Source organism: Carassius gibelio, chromosome B25 (genome assembly GCF_023724105.1).
Source record: "Carassius gibelio isolate Cgi1373 ecotype wild population from Czech Republic chromosome B25, carGib1.2-hapl.c, whole genome shotgun sequence".
In the NCBI taxonomy this organism is placed as follows: domain Eukaryota; kingdom Metazoa; phylum Chordata; class Actinopteri; order Cypriniformes; family Cyprinidae; genus Carassius; species Carassius gibelio.
The window spans coordinates 17,214,234-17,227,922 of record NC_068420.1 but is presented as its reverse complement, the minus strand read 5'-3'; the positions used below and the strand labels follow the sequence as shown (position 1 = coordinate 17,227,922).

General features: G+C 35.6%; 1 long non-coding RNA gene across 2 annotated transcripts in view; it reads right to left on the bottom strand.

Moving 5' to 3' along the window:
- Positions 1 to 13,689, bottom strand: part of LOC128014477 (uncharacterized) — a 155,859-nt gene that overhangs the window by 127,987 nt on the left and 14,183 nt on the right. For both annotated transcript variants that reach the window (XR_008183558.1, XR_008183557.1), the window contains exon 2: positions 858 to 1,054. This is a non-coding gene — a long non-coding RNA (uncharacterized LOC128014477). The remainder of the gene's footprint in view (positions 1 to 857; positions 1,055 to 13,689) is intronic.

Sequence of the window (13,689 nt, the reverse complement as noted above, 5' to 3'; positions counted from 1 at the left end):
AAATATTTTCATGAACTGAAATAAAGATGAAAACATTCATGTGATAAGAAATATAAGAAAAAAATAAACTTAATAACCTTGGCAAGAAAACTTAATTGCCTTGGCAAGAAACTGAATTTGTAAACGTTGAAAAATGTAAAGTTTAAGGTAAAGTACTAAAATGAATAAATATGTAGCTAAATAAAAAGATAAAACAGAAAAAAATATATATTATATATATATATATATATATATATATATATAATTTAAAAATATATAAAAGTAAATACTAAATATTAATAAAAACTACAAGAGTATATGTAAAGAAAAATCATGCTTCAAACATGCAGCAGGCAGCTTAATGAAACTGTAGAGTAAAAAATGAGCATTTATTATACATTTTATGGTACCACAGTAATGGATGACCTGAAATGAAATGAAATGACAGAAATGTTACATGCTCCACTACAGACTGCAGATCCTAGTGTATATCATCGCAGATTACAGATGACACTCAGCGTGCTTGATATAAGACAGAAGAACATGAGTGAAGTTGAGTCGTTGACAGCGCAGTCACGTACCTGCTGCTCCATGCCAAAAACAGCATTTCTAGGCCTATCTTCCAATGTTACGGGAACACTGGTCCAAATCCCATGAGTTACTCACAGCACGTTCCCCTTGTTTCTAGGCCACACGGTGAAGACAGGTACACAAAGAACAGAAAATGCCACATTCCATCTCCGCTGCATCACGCCTGTACGACGAAGCACTGATTCAACATGGCCGAACGCCAGCTTACTCGGCTCTGCCTCGGCTTGTGACGAATCAACAAGGACGTGAGTGTGTGACTGTTGGATTCTGGCAGGGTTCATACGTACCTGTCTCTGCAGCACTGGGCTCTTTTCCTCCTCTCGGCAGACAGTTGCATCTAAATTCACCTCAGCGCAGTGGTTTTTCTGAGCCCTTAATTGACTCCAGCCGTCATGGGAAAGCGAGCTGAATCTCCGAGCGGAGCAGGTGGACTCACAGCTGGACTGGGCCAAGAAACCAGGAAGTCCAGGAAATGCCTGATGAACTATCAGGAACACAACAAGCCAGAGGAAAGGAAAAGACACAAATTAGAACTCTTTATCGTCTCAGTCGGGTCTCCTGGAGAAACAATGTAAGGAGACAAAATGGAGACTAGGATTCAAAATAAATTTGATACTCATGCCTGATTTATGAACGTTGCGTACAAGACTTCCCAGATGCACGCATTGGGATTTACAACAACAACAAAAACTTTCTGTAAACAGCAATAAGAATCTAGGTATCAATTCCTTGTTTCCATTAACTAATGATTTTAGTACTTTTGAGATATAAATATTGAGAAAAAACTAATTCTTGTGATTTCTGTTGTCTTCAAGCCTTAATGACTTTTCACATCCTTCACTATGAATGCAATCTAAAAATTTCATATTAAATAAAACTGCTAAACCAATTAATATGTGGATATAAGCCTATAAGAATCATTAGTAAAAGAATCAGACTTGACTGGTCATGCTTTAGGTTTTTGATTCTCTATAAAGAACTGGGTCATAAGTGTAACGTTTGATCAGGCTCCCGTCCACCAGAGGGAGCCTTCACCTGAATTCTGAACTCTGCCACTTCCTGTTCCTGCCACATCAGTTCCTGTCTTGTCATTTCCTGTCACCCTGTATTTAAGCCATGTGTTTGCTATGCCACATTGCGAAGTATTGCCAGTTCACTGCCTTTCTAAGCGTTTTTCATGTCTCCTTTGCTGATTATTGTTATGACCATTGCTTTTGCCTTTTTGACTCACGTTTTTGGATTACTGTTTTGGATTTGTTTACCATTGGACTGTTTTGCCTGTATTTTGACCAAAGCCTGTGACCTGACTACGAGTTGTGATTACCATTTGGATTTTTTCAGCAGACCATTTAATAAAGACCCACTTATGGAATCTACACGGCCTAAATCCACCTTACAATAAGAGTCATTTGTTCAAGATTCATACTACATTGGTAACTGTATATGTTCTTGGTTCTTTTAAAAAGAACCTGAGGATAAGAGTCGTTTGTTCAAGATTCATACTACAGTGGTATGCACTGTAAGATTTTGATTCACTTAAAAAGAAACCGCTCATGAGAGTCAAATGTTCAGAGTACTGCACTTGACACACTCTATGTTTTCTATTATTTTTTTAATAGAACCAGGATTTTTTTCAGGATTTGGACTACACTGTATGATCTAATTCACTAAAAATAAGTGCAAGCTCGCATTTAAGAATCATTCGTTCAGGATTCATTCTACATCGATTATCATATTGTTCATGATTCAGATCAATTTCATCACACTGCTAAGTTTTTAACCTGGTGGTAAGAATCCTTTGTTCAAGATTCAGAGAAGATGTGTCATGCAGGATGATATTTTAATTCACCTAAAAAGAACTCATAATTCGATTCAACTGTTCAGGATTCAAAATGCTCTGGTCACAATGTATGCTTTCAAATACTTTGGACTAAACTAGTAACACTGTTTGATTTTGATTCATTTGTTCATAATTCGGACTACGCTGGTCACGATTTATGATTTTGATTCGTTTAAAAAGAACCAGTCCCTAAGAATCATTTGTTCAGAATTCAGTCAGAACACTGGTCGGCCTGTATGTTTTTAATTCACTTTAAAAGAACTAAGTTCATAAGAGTCATTTGGCCATTCGGGATTACAAAAACCTTTTTAAATGCTATTTATTTCAACTCTGAATCATCTGTCAGTTCACATCCCACACCTACACAGTAGGCTATGCAAATCTACTCTTAATGAATTTGTGCAAACTGTCGCCGTCAGTGGTCAAGTAATGAACCACAATGAATCATAACTCATTGACTTCACCACATTGAGAATAAAACCACATCCTCATGTACGGAGTTAGACACATCCAAAGATTATTAAATTCACCAGGGCCCCGTGAATTCAAGCAACAGCTCAGTGGTCTGTGGAAAGATGTTTTTATGACTGTCTGGATTGGACCGATGACACTGTACAGCTGCCTCCAGATGTGTTGTAGTGGCGAATGCATCGCTGCACAAACATTACACAGAAATGAGCTGTCTGTCCCACTTAACCCTGACCCCAATCGTAATGATAACCCCGTCTATAGCCTTCACAACATTATGACAGACACAGCTCAGCAGAATGTGGGAAACGGCAAGAGCAACAGACATTATAGTCCTTCGTTTTAAAACTATCCTTGAAAAAGCTACGGCACTGTGTAAAAATGGAGCCACGGGGAAACAATTGAAGAATACCTACGAGTAAGGAGTCTACGAGGCTGCCGTTAATGAATAAAGAGCGCAACCCCCAAAATAGACACCTCTGTCCCATTCTAGGACCCAGAACAGAGCGTTTCCTTGGGTTGGAATGGATGGAAGCGTGTTTTTATTTATTCACTCATTTACATACACCACATACCCAGAGGGATGCGATATCGGATGCCAAAGTTTTACTGCACTCGATAAACAGCAACACATTTGCAGCACACAGCCAGGAATACGGTACGACTTTTGGAGGGGATCAGGTCACGTAAGGGAGCTCTCGAGCCACAGGAAACAACAATCACATACAGGAGATTGCTGAAATCAATCGTATAGCTATTTGAAGGGGCTTTTAAACAGTTCACCCAAAAATTACGATTCTGTCATTAATTACTCACCCTCATTTCATTCTAAACCCGTAAGACCTTCGTTCATCTTCTGAACATGTTTTATTTTGTTTTTCTTTGCGCACAAATGTATTTTCGTAGCTTGAGCCACTGAGGTCACATGGACTATTTTTAAAGATGTCCTAACTACCTTTCTGAGTCTTGAACGTGTCAGCTTTGTTGTCTGTGAAGGGTCAGAAAGCTCTCGGATTTCATCAAAAATATCTTAATTTGTGTTCTGATGCTGAAGGAATGTCTTCTAAACTATTTTTTCTTTAATTTTGTGAAGTCATAGACCCAATATTAAAATTTAAAAGTGTTTGCATGTAGATTAATGTATATTTTCATGTGTAAAGACCTATATGAAATAAAATGTTATATGTGTAAAATAATATTTAGAAAATATTTAGCTTGTTTGGTGGTCGCTATTATTTTTTCTGTTTTACAGTATTATTGGATGTATTAATATTTTCCATAGCAAAAAAAAAAAAAACTTGCCTAAAGAAAGGTAAAAAAAAAAAAATATGAGAACAATAGCAGTTATTTTGTATAAATATTCTATAAATATATTGTACAAAATACTTTTTTGCAAATTTGTATAAATTGATAAAATAAATGTTATTTGAAGAAATTGTCCGAATAATTTTTCATCTATTGCCAAAGTTTTGGATAAAAAAATCTGTCAAGAATAGAAAATATAGAAATGTCTGAATCAGAATGAACAGGAGAAAAGAAAAACTTTAAAAAATGATAAAATATACAAAATTATTACATAAAAGAATAACAAATTACATATTTTTCTTTCAAAAATCCTATATAGCATATATTTCATTATGTTTTTATATTGTACATTATATAGTAGTACATTAAAGGTTGTGTGCATATACAAACATCTTTTTTTTTTTTTACATGCGTACTAAAAAAAATACAAATTATACCAAAAACAATGATTTTATTTATTTATTTATTTATTTTGAAAACTTTTTTTATTCGTTTTTTCCAAAAATATATATGTTGAGAAATATATTAGAAAGAAATAGCTAGATATTAATTTTATAGACACAAACTACATTAAAGAAAAATCATTATTTTTGCAATTCCACTTGGTGCCACCACACTTCAACGAAGTATTCTGATTTATAAAAGATACAACTCTGAACAAATCCGTTGTCCTCTGCCTTGGTGGAAGAGCAAGAGATAAAAAGAGTGTTGAAAGGAAAAAGGAGACAACATGAAAACTAGGCAGCAGCAGACGTCCAGAGCATATTTCTAAAGTCAGTTCTGGCCAGCAGGGTTTTGTCAGAAGCTTCAATCTGGGCACCAGTGTATCATCAGTCAGGGCAAACATTACTGTTAAAAGTCATTACAGCCAGGCTGCAAATCCTATGTTCCTCAGCTGCTTGATTCCATCTGGACCGAAACCAGCTGGACGGCCAGTTTCCATCATTTATCAATCGTCTAGTCTGCTGAAGAGGAAGTTTTGTGGTGCACTTCGATTCGGACTGGCTCGAGAGCATGGAACAGTGTTATCAAAGAAAAACAAAGAGAGAAAAAGACAAAAATACGACAAGAAATGGGGCAAACGAGGACAAACTAAAGACATACGGAGTAAAAAATTCTATAGACTTACAATGGAGGGACCAGAGTCATATATAGAGACCTGAATATCTTGACAGTGAGCAACCATCCAAAACACTCTGGCAACCACACAGCAACTAAACTGCATATCAATATCCTTCCAGCACCACTGTGCGCAATTATGTACGAGCAAACTGCACAGAAATTGCAAAAATCGGGTCTTATCAGAGGTGCAATATGTATTGTCTATGATAATTAGGGCTGTGCAAAAAAAATCGAATGGGATTTTCATGTGCATCTCAACAGTAAAGACGCTCCTGTAATTAGAAGTATATCTCCAGCACATGCGTTCAGATCAGGGTTGCCAGGTTTTCACAACAAATCCTGTCCAGTTGTTTCTCAAAACTAGTCCAAAAATGGCCCAAGCGCGTTTCCAGGTGGTTCCCCGATATAAATTGCTTCAGTACCAGCAGTGCAAAAACAGATTTTGATGATACTGACTTGTATCTTAGTCTAACTGAATTTATGTACAAACAGACTAGATGATGCATTTGCTCTTATAAAGGTAAAGATCTTTTGAAAACCAGTTTACGGTGGGAATATTGCTTCTTAAAAGGTTCACTTTTGTCACTGCTGTGAGCTGACTACAACACAAAAACACACTCAGCGAAATACTGTGTAATTACCACGACTGACAAAACCTTAGAAATACTGATATCATTTCGTGTCAATATTGCACACTCCTATACACATCGATATACTGCTGTTATGAAAAGGGATAAAAAGCATTCCCATATCCAAGCATGAAAATAAACGAGCACAGGAGCAGAGGTTGAGCTGTGGGTTTGTATGAGAGAGTTTTGCGGGGTAATCCGTCATAACACAGGCATGTTTCATACTTTGAGGTGGCTGTATGGGGATGTACTTAAAGCTGTAAAACAAACCAGAGGCCAGATCGACAACAGCATAATATCAAAGCGGCAAGCGGGAGACTCTGGGAACAATTACAGTACGGTAGTTTGGTTATATATATATATATGACAGTCCTGTATGTACACACAGGTGGCGTTCATACAGCCAGAAATGTTTGTGTTCTGCGAGAAAGTCATGCATGGAGGATTTTTAAAGAGACATCTATCCAAAAATGAATATACTGTAATATCACCCTCATGTAGTTTCTGTAGATCATTAAACGTTTCAAAATAAAGAAAGTGGACACAAAAACATAAAAGAGGTCAGTATGATTGAAGTCAATGAGTAAAGAGTTCAACTTTAGAGCTGAATCAGTCTGATTTGTGAACAATTAATTCAGACAGCTTTTGTGAACTGAATCAAGTGATTCACTGAAGTGTTCTGACTCAAAAGAATGAATCACTAATGAATCAGACGTCATTACTCATGAACTCAACAAGGAGTTTGTCACACAAAATTAATATTCACCTCAAGATATTTAATAAATTGTACAAGTCATATGGATGAACGCTTATTTACACCTTGTAATAAAGGCGTGAAATATAAATTCACAATTCTTAGAAGAAAAGCCGAGCTGTAAACGGATGCTTGGGTGCGAGATGTCAAAATTCTGAGGAACACAAACAGAACAGCTAGGGAAGACCACTGGGAAGGCTTCAGGAAACAACTGGCTGAATACTTGGGCAACAGAGGGGGCAGCAAGACCCAAGACATAAGGCACCATAGAGCAGAGCTCAGAAACTTGTTGACCACTGACTCTGAAGACAGACCAGATGCCAGGCTGGTAGAACCAGGGCAGGACACATGGGGACAGGACAGGAAATCGAACACAATACTAGACAGGACAAAGCTCCACAAAAACACAAGTTAATTCCAAGACAAATAAAAACCAATGAACTAATAAAAGTAAAGTAACAAAATAAGAAATGACCAATTTAACCAACTTAAGAGAATGATCAAACAAAACCAAGAATCAAAACTAGAAAACTAAATAAATATTACAAATGAAAGCAAATTCTTGGAATCGATTCCCATTGATTCCAGGACCAGGAATTGGAATTGGAATTGGAATTGGAATCGATTCCAAAAATTGTGGAATCGAACAGCCCTATTTATTATGTCTTTCCATTCAATTGACTGAATACAAAGAAACATTTCTTCTATAAAGACAAAAAAAAATCTGCAGCAATCATTCATGTTATTGACATATGGTAGCTTCATTATTTAGGCTTTCAATAAAGTTATATTAAAAACCATGACCAACACAATATTCACCAACCCAGCTTTTATATTCCACAGCCCTTTAAGTCACATTTTTTCTGTTAACTGTTTAGAAGTTTAGAAAATTTTAGCAAGCACATAAACAACCCCCCCATTCGCTTTGATTTGTCCTTTTCCGCCCTTTTCCCATTCCTGTTTGTTTGAAATCAACATGCAATAGCAGCAAAAGGCTGTTTGCATTTGAAGTGCTGTTTACATGTTCAGACGAGCCACTGACATCACCGGAAAGAGGGTCTTATGACTGCATTTTGGACAACATGAACTCTTTAAAACAATAGGAAACAGTCCATTCTGTCGGCCATTTACTGTGAAAGGGGATTTTGCGGTTTGCTTTAGTGAGTTTGATGAAATGTTGACATGCTCATTTGCACTTGAAGCTGTTCCTGATTTTGAAGTCTAGCTCTGAGTCATGTGAACATGGTGGATTGATTACTTAAAAAGCTGACAATGATGCTTCAATTTTATTCTCTAGCTCAATGATACCGCTTTTGTCTAGTCTAGCAACGCCTCTTAACAAAGCCTGATGTAATGGCTCACTTTCCTAGAGGCAGCTGTACAGATTTAACTAGATCCAAATTGTTGCTCTTGCTGGCACAACTAGATCTGTTGTAGCAACTCAAAAGCACAATGCACTTGTTGTTTTGGTGGTTCATCTCATATTTGCTGACCTGATCTTGTGCTTTCTCAGTGTCAGCACTGTAACTGCTGTAGCGTGTTGTGTTTGAGGTTTCTTGAGGCCTAACTTTAGCACTGTTTACAATTTAGACCGTTAATTTCCACATTCATGATGTATTTACTGATATTTCAAAGGGTTAGTTCACCCAGATAGCAAATTTATGTAATTAATAACTTAACCTCATGTTGTTTCAAAAAAGTAAAACCTCAGTTTATCTTCGGAACACAGTTTAAGATATTTTAGATTTAGTCCAAGAGCTCTCAGTCCCTCCATTGAAGCTGTGTGTACGGTATACTGTCCATGTCCAGAAAGGTAAGAAAAACATCATCAAAGTAGTCCATGTGACATCAGAGGGTCAGTTAGAATTTTTTGAAGCATCGAAAATACATTTTGGTCCAAAAATAGCAAAAACTACGACTTTATTCAGCATTGTCTTCTCTTCCGTGTCTGTTGTGAGAGAGAGTTCAAATCAAAGCAGTTTGGATATCCGGTTCACGAACGAATCATTCAGTTCACCAAATCGAACTGAATCGTTTTAAACGGCTCACATCTCTAATATGCATTAATCCACAAATGACTTAAGCTGATAACTTTTTTAATGTGGCTGACACTCCCTCTGAGTTCAAACAAACCAATATCCCGGAGTAATTCATTGACTCTAACAGTACACTGACTGAACTGCTGTGAAGAGAGAACTGAAGATGAAAACCGAGCCGAGCCAGATAATGACTCGTTCACGAGTCAAGAACCGTTTCTGTCAGACGCATCCGATTCGTGAACCGAGGAGCTGATGATACAGCGCATGTGTGATTCAGCGTGAAGCAGACCGACACACAGAGCGTCTGAACTGAACTGATTCTTTTGGTGATTGATTCTGAACTGATTCTGTGCTAGTGTTATGAGCGCGGGTAAACCGAAGGCTTGAATCAAGGGCAATCATCGCCAATGACGCCATTACGTCGAGCGCAAAAGAACTGGTGAACCGTTTTCTTCAACCGGTTTATTGAATCGAACTGTCCGAAAGAACTACTGGTGATCCGAAAACCAATGCAACCGGTTCTTGACTCGTGAATGAGTCAATGTTTTGTTCATTATCTGGCTGGGCTCAGTGTTCATCTTCAGTTCTCTCTTCACAGCAGTTCAGTCAGTGTACTGTTAGAGTCAATGAATTACTCCGGGATATTGGTTTGTTTGAACTCAGAGGGAGTGTCAGACACATTAAAAAAGTGAACAGCTTAAGTCATTTGTGGATTAATGCATATTAGAGATGCGAACCGTTTAAAACGATTCAGTTCGATTTGGTGAACTGAATGATTCATTCACGAACCGGAAATCCAGCTGCTTTGATTTGAACTCTCTCTCACACAGACACGGAAGAGAAGACAATGCTGAATAAAGTCGTTGTTTTTGCCATTTTTGGACCAAAATGTATTTTCGATGCTTCAAAATATTCTAACTGACCCTCTGATGTCACATGGACTACTTTGAAGATGTTTTTCTTACCTTTCTGGACATGGACAGTATACCGTACACACAGTTTCAATGGAGGGACTGAGAGCTCTTGGACTAAATCTAAAATATCTTAAACTGTGTTCCGAAGATAAACAGAGGTCTTACGGGTTTGGAACGACATGAGGGTAAGTTATTAATTACATAAATTTGCTATCTGGGTGAACTAACCCTTTAAACAAGCCAATTCACACAGCGGCAGCACTGCTTATTCCAGCCATGCAAATATAGATATCAGCTTACAGCTTATTTGAATAGGGAAAGACCAAAATGTTAACTCAATAAAATGTTATTAACAACATATATTTTTAACAAGCAATTATATATATTCAGTTTATTTACTCCAAACAAATTATGTACAGTCAATACAGTTTAAATTCAAAAGTTTAAACGAACCTGCATTTATTTGATCCAAAAAACAGCAAAAGTAGTAATATTGTGAAATATTTTTACTATTTAAAAATAACTTATTTCTGTTTGAATATATTTTAAAATGTAATTTTCGGCATCATTCCTCCAGTCTTCAGTCTCATATGATCCTTCAGAAATCATTCTAATATGATGATTTGCTGCTCAAGAATATTTTTCAAAAATATTATTTTCTTAGTAGCAGTATTACCATTATTATTCATTTGAAAAAAAAAAAGCTTTGGTAACATTATAAAATATACGATTTAAAAACCTTGGAGTCAGTATAATTGTATCCTATTTAAATTTTTTCTATTATTTATTTATTTTTATTTATTTTTTTGGGGGGGGGGGGTTATAGGAATCAATACTTTTATTTAGCACAGATACTTTAAATTTTAAAGTGATGACAAAGACATTTATAATGTTACAACAGATTTCTATTTCAGATAAATGCTGCTCTTCTGAAATTCTATTCATCAAAGTACCTGAAAAAAAATACTCAACATTATGTTTTCAACATTATAATAATAATAACAATAGCAATAGCAAATCAGAATATTAGAATGATTTCTGAAGGATCATGTGACTGGATGATGTTAAAAATTCAGCTTTGAAATCACAGGAATAAATTACATTTTAAAATATATTTCAAAAGTTGTACAAATATTTCAAAATTGTATTGTTTTTGTATATATATTAATATCATCTAGTGATATGACGTCACATTCAGCCAAGTATGGTAACCCATACTCAGAATTTGTGCTCTGCATTTAACCCATCCAAAGTGCACACACACAGAGCAGTGAACACACACACACACACACACACACACACACACGCTGGGGGTCCAATGCCTTGCTCAAGGGGCACTTCAGTCATGGTATTGCCGGCCCGAGACTTGAACCCACAACATTAGGGTTAGGAGTCAAACGCTCTAACCACTTGGCCACAACTTCCCCTCTATTGCCTCATTTTTATAAACGTTTGCATGCGTAATTAAAATCATGTTGCATGTTTTCACTTTATGAAGTTATGAGGTTTTGTTTATGAATTATATGATTTTTGGGTACATTTGGTCACATTCTTATGTTAAAAAGATTCTGATGTGGTCATCAAAATAATAATAAATGTTTATATATTTTAATAAACAATATATTTCATATAATATTGTCATAGGGAATCTTTTTTTCTAAAACATTTGACATATAATATAATATTTTTGTAATGCATGAAATACAGTGTGACCAGGGTAGAGATTCACCACCAGATGACCCTTATGAGCCGGTTCCTTTAATGAATCGCTTAAAACAACGAAAAAATTCATGGTCTGAATCATTCTGACAAATTGTCTAATAAATCAATGCACTAAATTATATAGTATTACAGAATCAACATATTTCTATTAAATACTCCTGACAGGCAAAAATAATTAAGTAAAAAAAAAAAAAAAAAATATATATATATATATATATATATATATATATATATATATATATATATATATATTTATTTATTATTTATTTTTTTCTGTCAGGAGTGTTTAATAGAAATATGTTGATTAATTAATAAAAAATGAGATTTTGTGCAAATGACTCATATGAATTAGTTCTATTCAGTGACTCAACAACAAAAAGCGCAACCAGTGTAGTCCAACTCGCGAATAAATTACTCTTACTTTCAGTGAATCAACTGAAATGACTCACAAACTAGCGGCATGAATCACTCTGACAGATTTCACAGAATGAACTCACTGAACCAGTCGGAGTGTTACCAAATCAACCTCTGACATGCTTCATAAACGACAAGATTTTACTACTTTAAGTGAAACTTTAAGTAGTAAATTTCCATTAAACTATATATGCTTCTGCAAGATTTTCGGTGATAAAATTAAATTAAAAAAATCAATAAAATATGCATGATTAACTGCCTATTTTACAATGCATTACTTTTATTTTAAATTAATTGCACTAAATGAAAACGTTAAAACTGACAGCCCTTATTTCACATATAGCATGTGTGTCTGAGTATTTATCACATAATGGCCCCTCAGCTGAAAGCATCCTTTAAATGCATCTGTCTCGCATCAGCACACATTAGTGGATATGCCAAGAGCCAGGCAGAACGCTGGAGCTGCTTTCAATATTCTCTCCCTGAAGTGGAGCTGACAGAGCTTCAGTCTCAGAGACAGGACGCACCGAGAGAACACTACGTCCAGAGCTCAACAACATAATGACATCAAACTGGGTCATGAGACGTGCTGTGAGGAACTCAAGAACCCTGGACTTTTAAATCACTGATCGCATTCGCATAGAGCACAACACAAACCATGCATGAAGCGTGCTCGCATATTTTGTGCATTTGTTCATGACAGAATGTAGTATGAAGACAAATTCGCTCCTTGTCGAGATCCACAGAGAGGTCACATAGTTTGGAAGTTTCTATTCTTATTTGGAAATGAATGTGCTGGGATGTAATGAAACAAACTGCTTGCCCGAGAAATTCAATCTTGTAAATATTTTGTTTTAACAAAAAAAATTATTGTGTATTATTATGTTAGTTAGCTGTATTTTTAAGTTATTTTTTTCCTAATCAAAATAACCCTAGTGCAGTTTGATTGAGATTAATTGAAAGGCACAGTGAAAAAAAACACATGATTTTTGAAAATAGTTAAAAACTTAGTTATCTGTTTTTGAAAATGAACTCTTCAGATATTATTATTACTATTATAAATGTAATTTTTTTATATTTGTTATAATTATATTATTATATTTAAAATAAACATAACATTTACGATTAAATTACTTGCATTTAACCTTATTTTTGAATACACTGGTTTTTTTTTCCCTTTAATTTCTGCATTTCTGCACGTATTTTGTTTTTTCTATAGTTTTGTGAAAATGTTATTTAGGTGGAGGATTAAAGAAATAGTTCACCTGAAAAGAAACGTTTGCTGAACTCCTGCAGGCCATTCAAGATGAACAAGAGTTGGTTTCTTCATCAGAACAGATTTGGAAAAATGTAGCATTACATCATTTGCTCAGCAGTGGATTCGCTCTGCAGTGAATGGGTGCCGTCAGAAACAGCCAAACAGTCCAAACAGTCCAAACAGCTGATAAAAACATCACAATAATCCACGAGTAATCCACAGCACTCCAGTCCATCAATAAACATCTGAAGTGAAAAGCTGCATGCTTGTAAAAAAAAAAAATTCATCAAGACATTTTTTACTTCAAACGAAACTTCTGGCTGAAATGAGACAACACTGATTTCTGCAATGACAAAGTTGTCTCGTCTGAATCAGGAGAAAGATCTGCACAAATCACGCATCGTTTACAAGCAGAAATAGTTGTGAGAAGCAAACAGCTGACCGAGGAAGCGTTATTATTATTTATTGACTTATATTTTAGCCAGGAGCATGGTTTAAAGATGAGTCAATGATAAACTGGTTTATGAAAACGCATCTTTTCTCAATACAAGATGTTAACTGAAGGACTGGACTGTTTTTTTTTTTTTTTTTAGCTGTTTGGACTCTCATTCTGACGGCACCCATTCACTGCAGAGCATCCATTTGTAAGAAAGA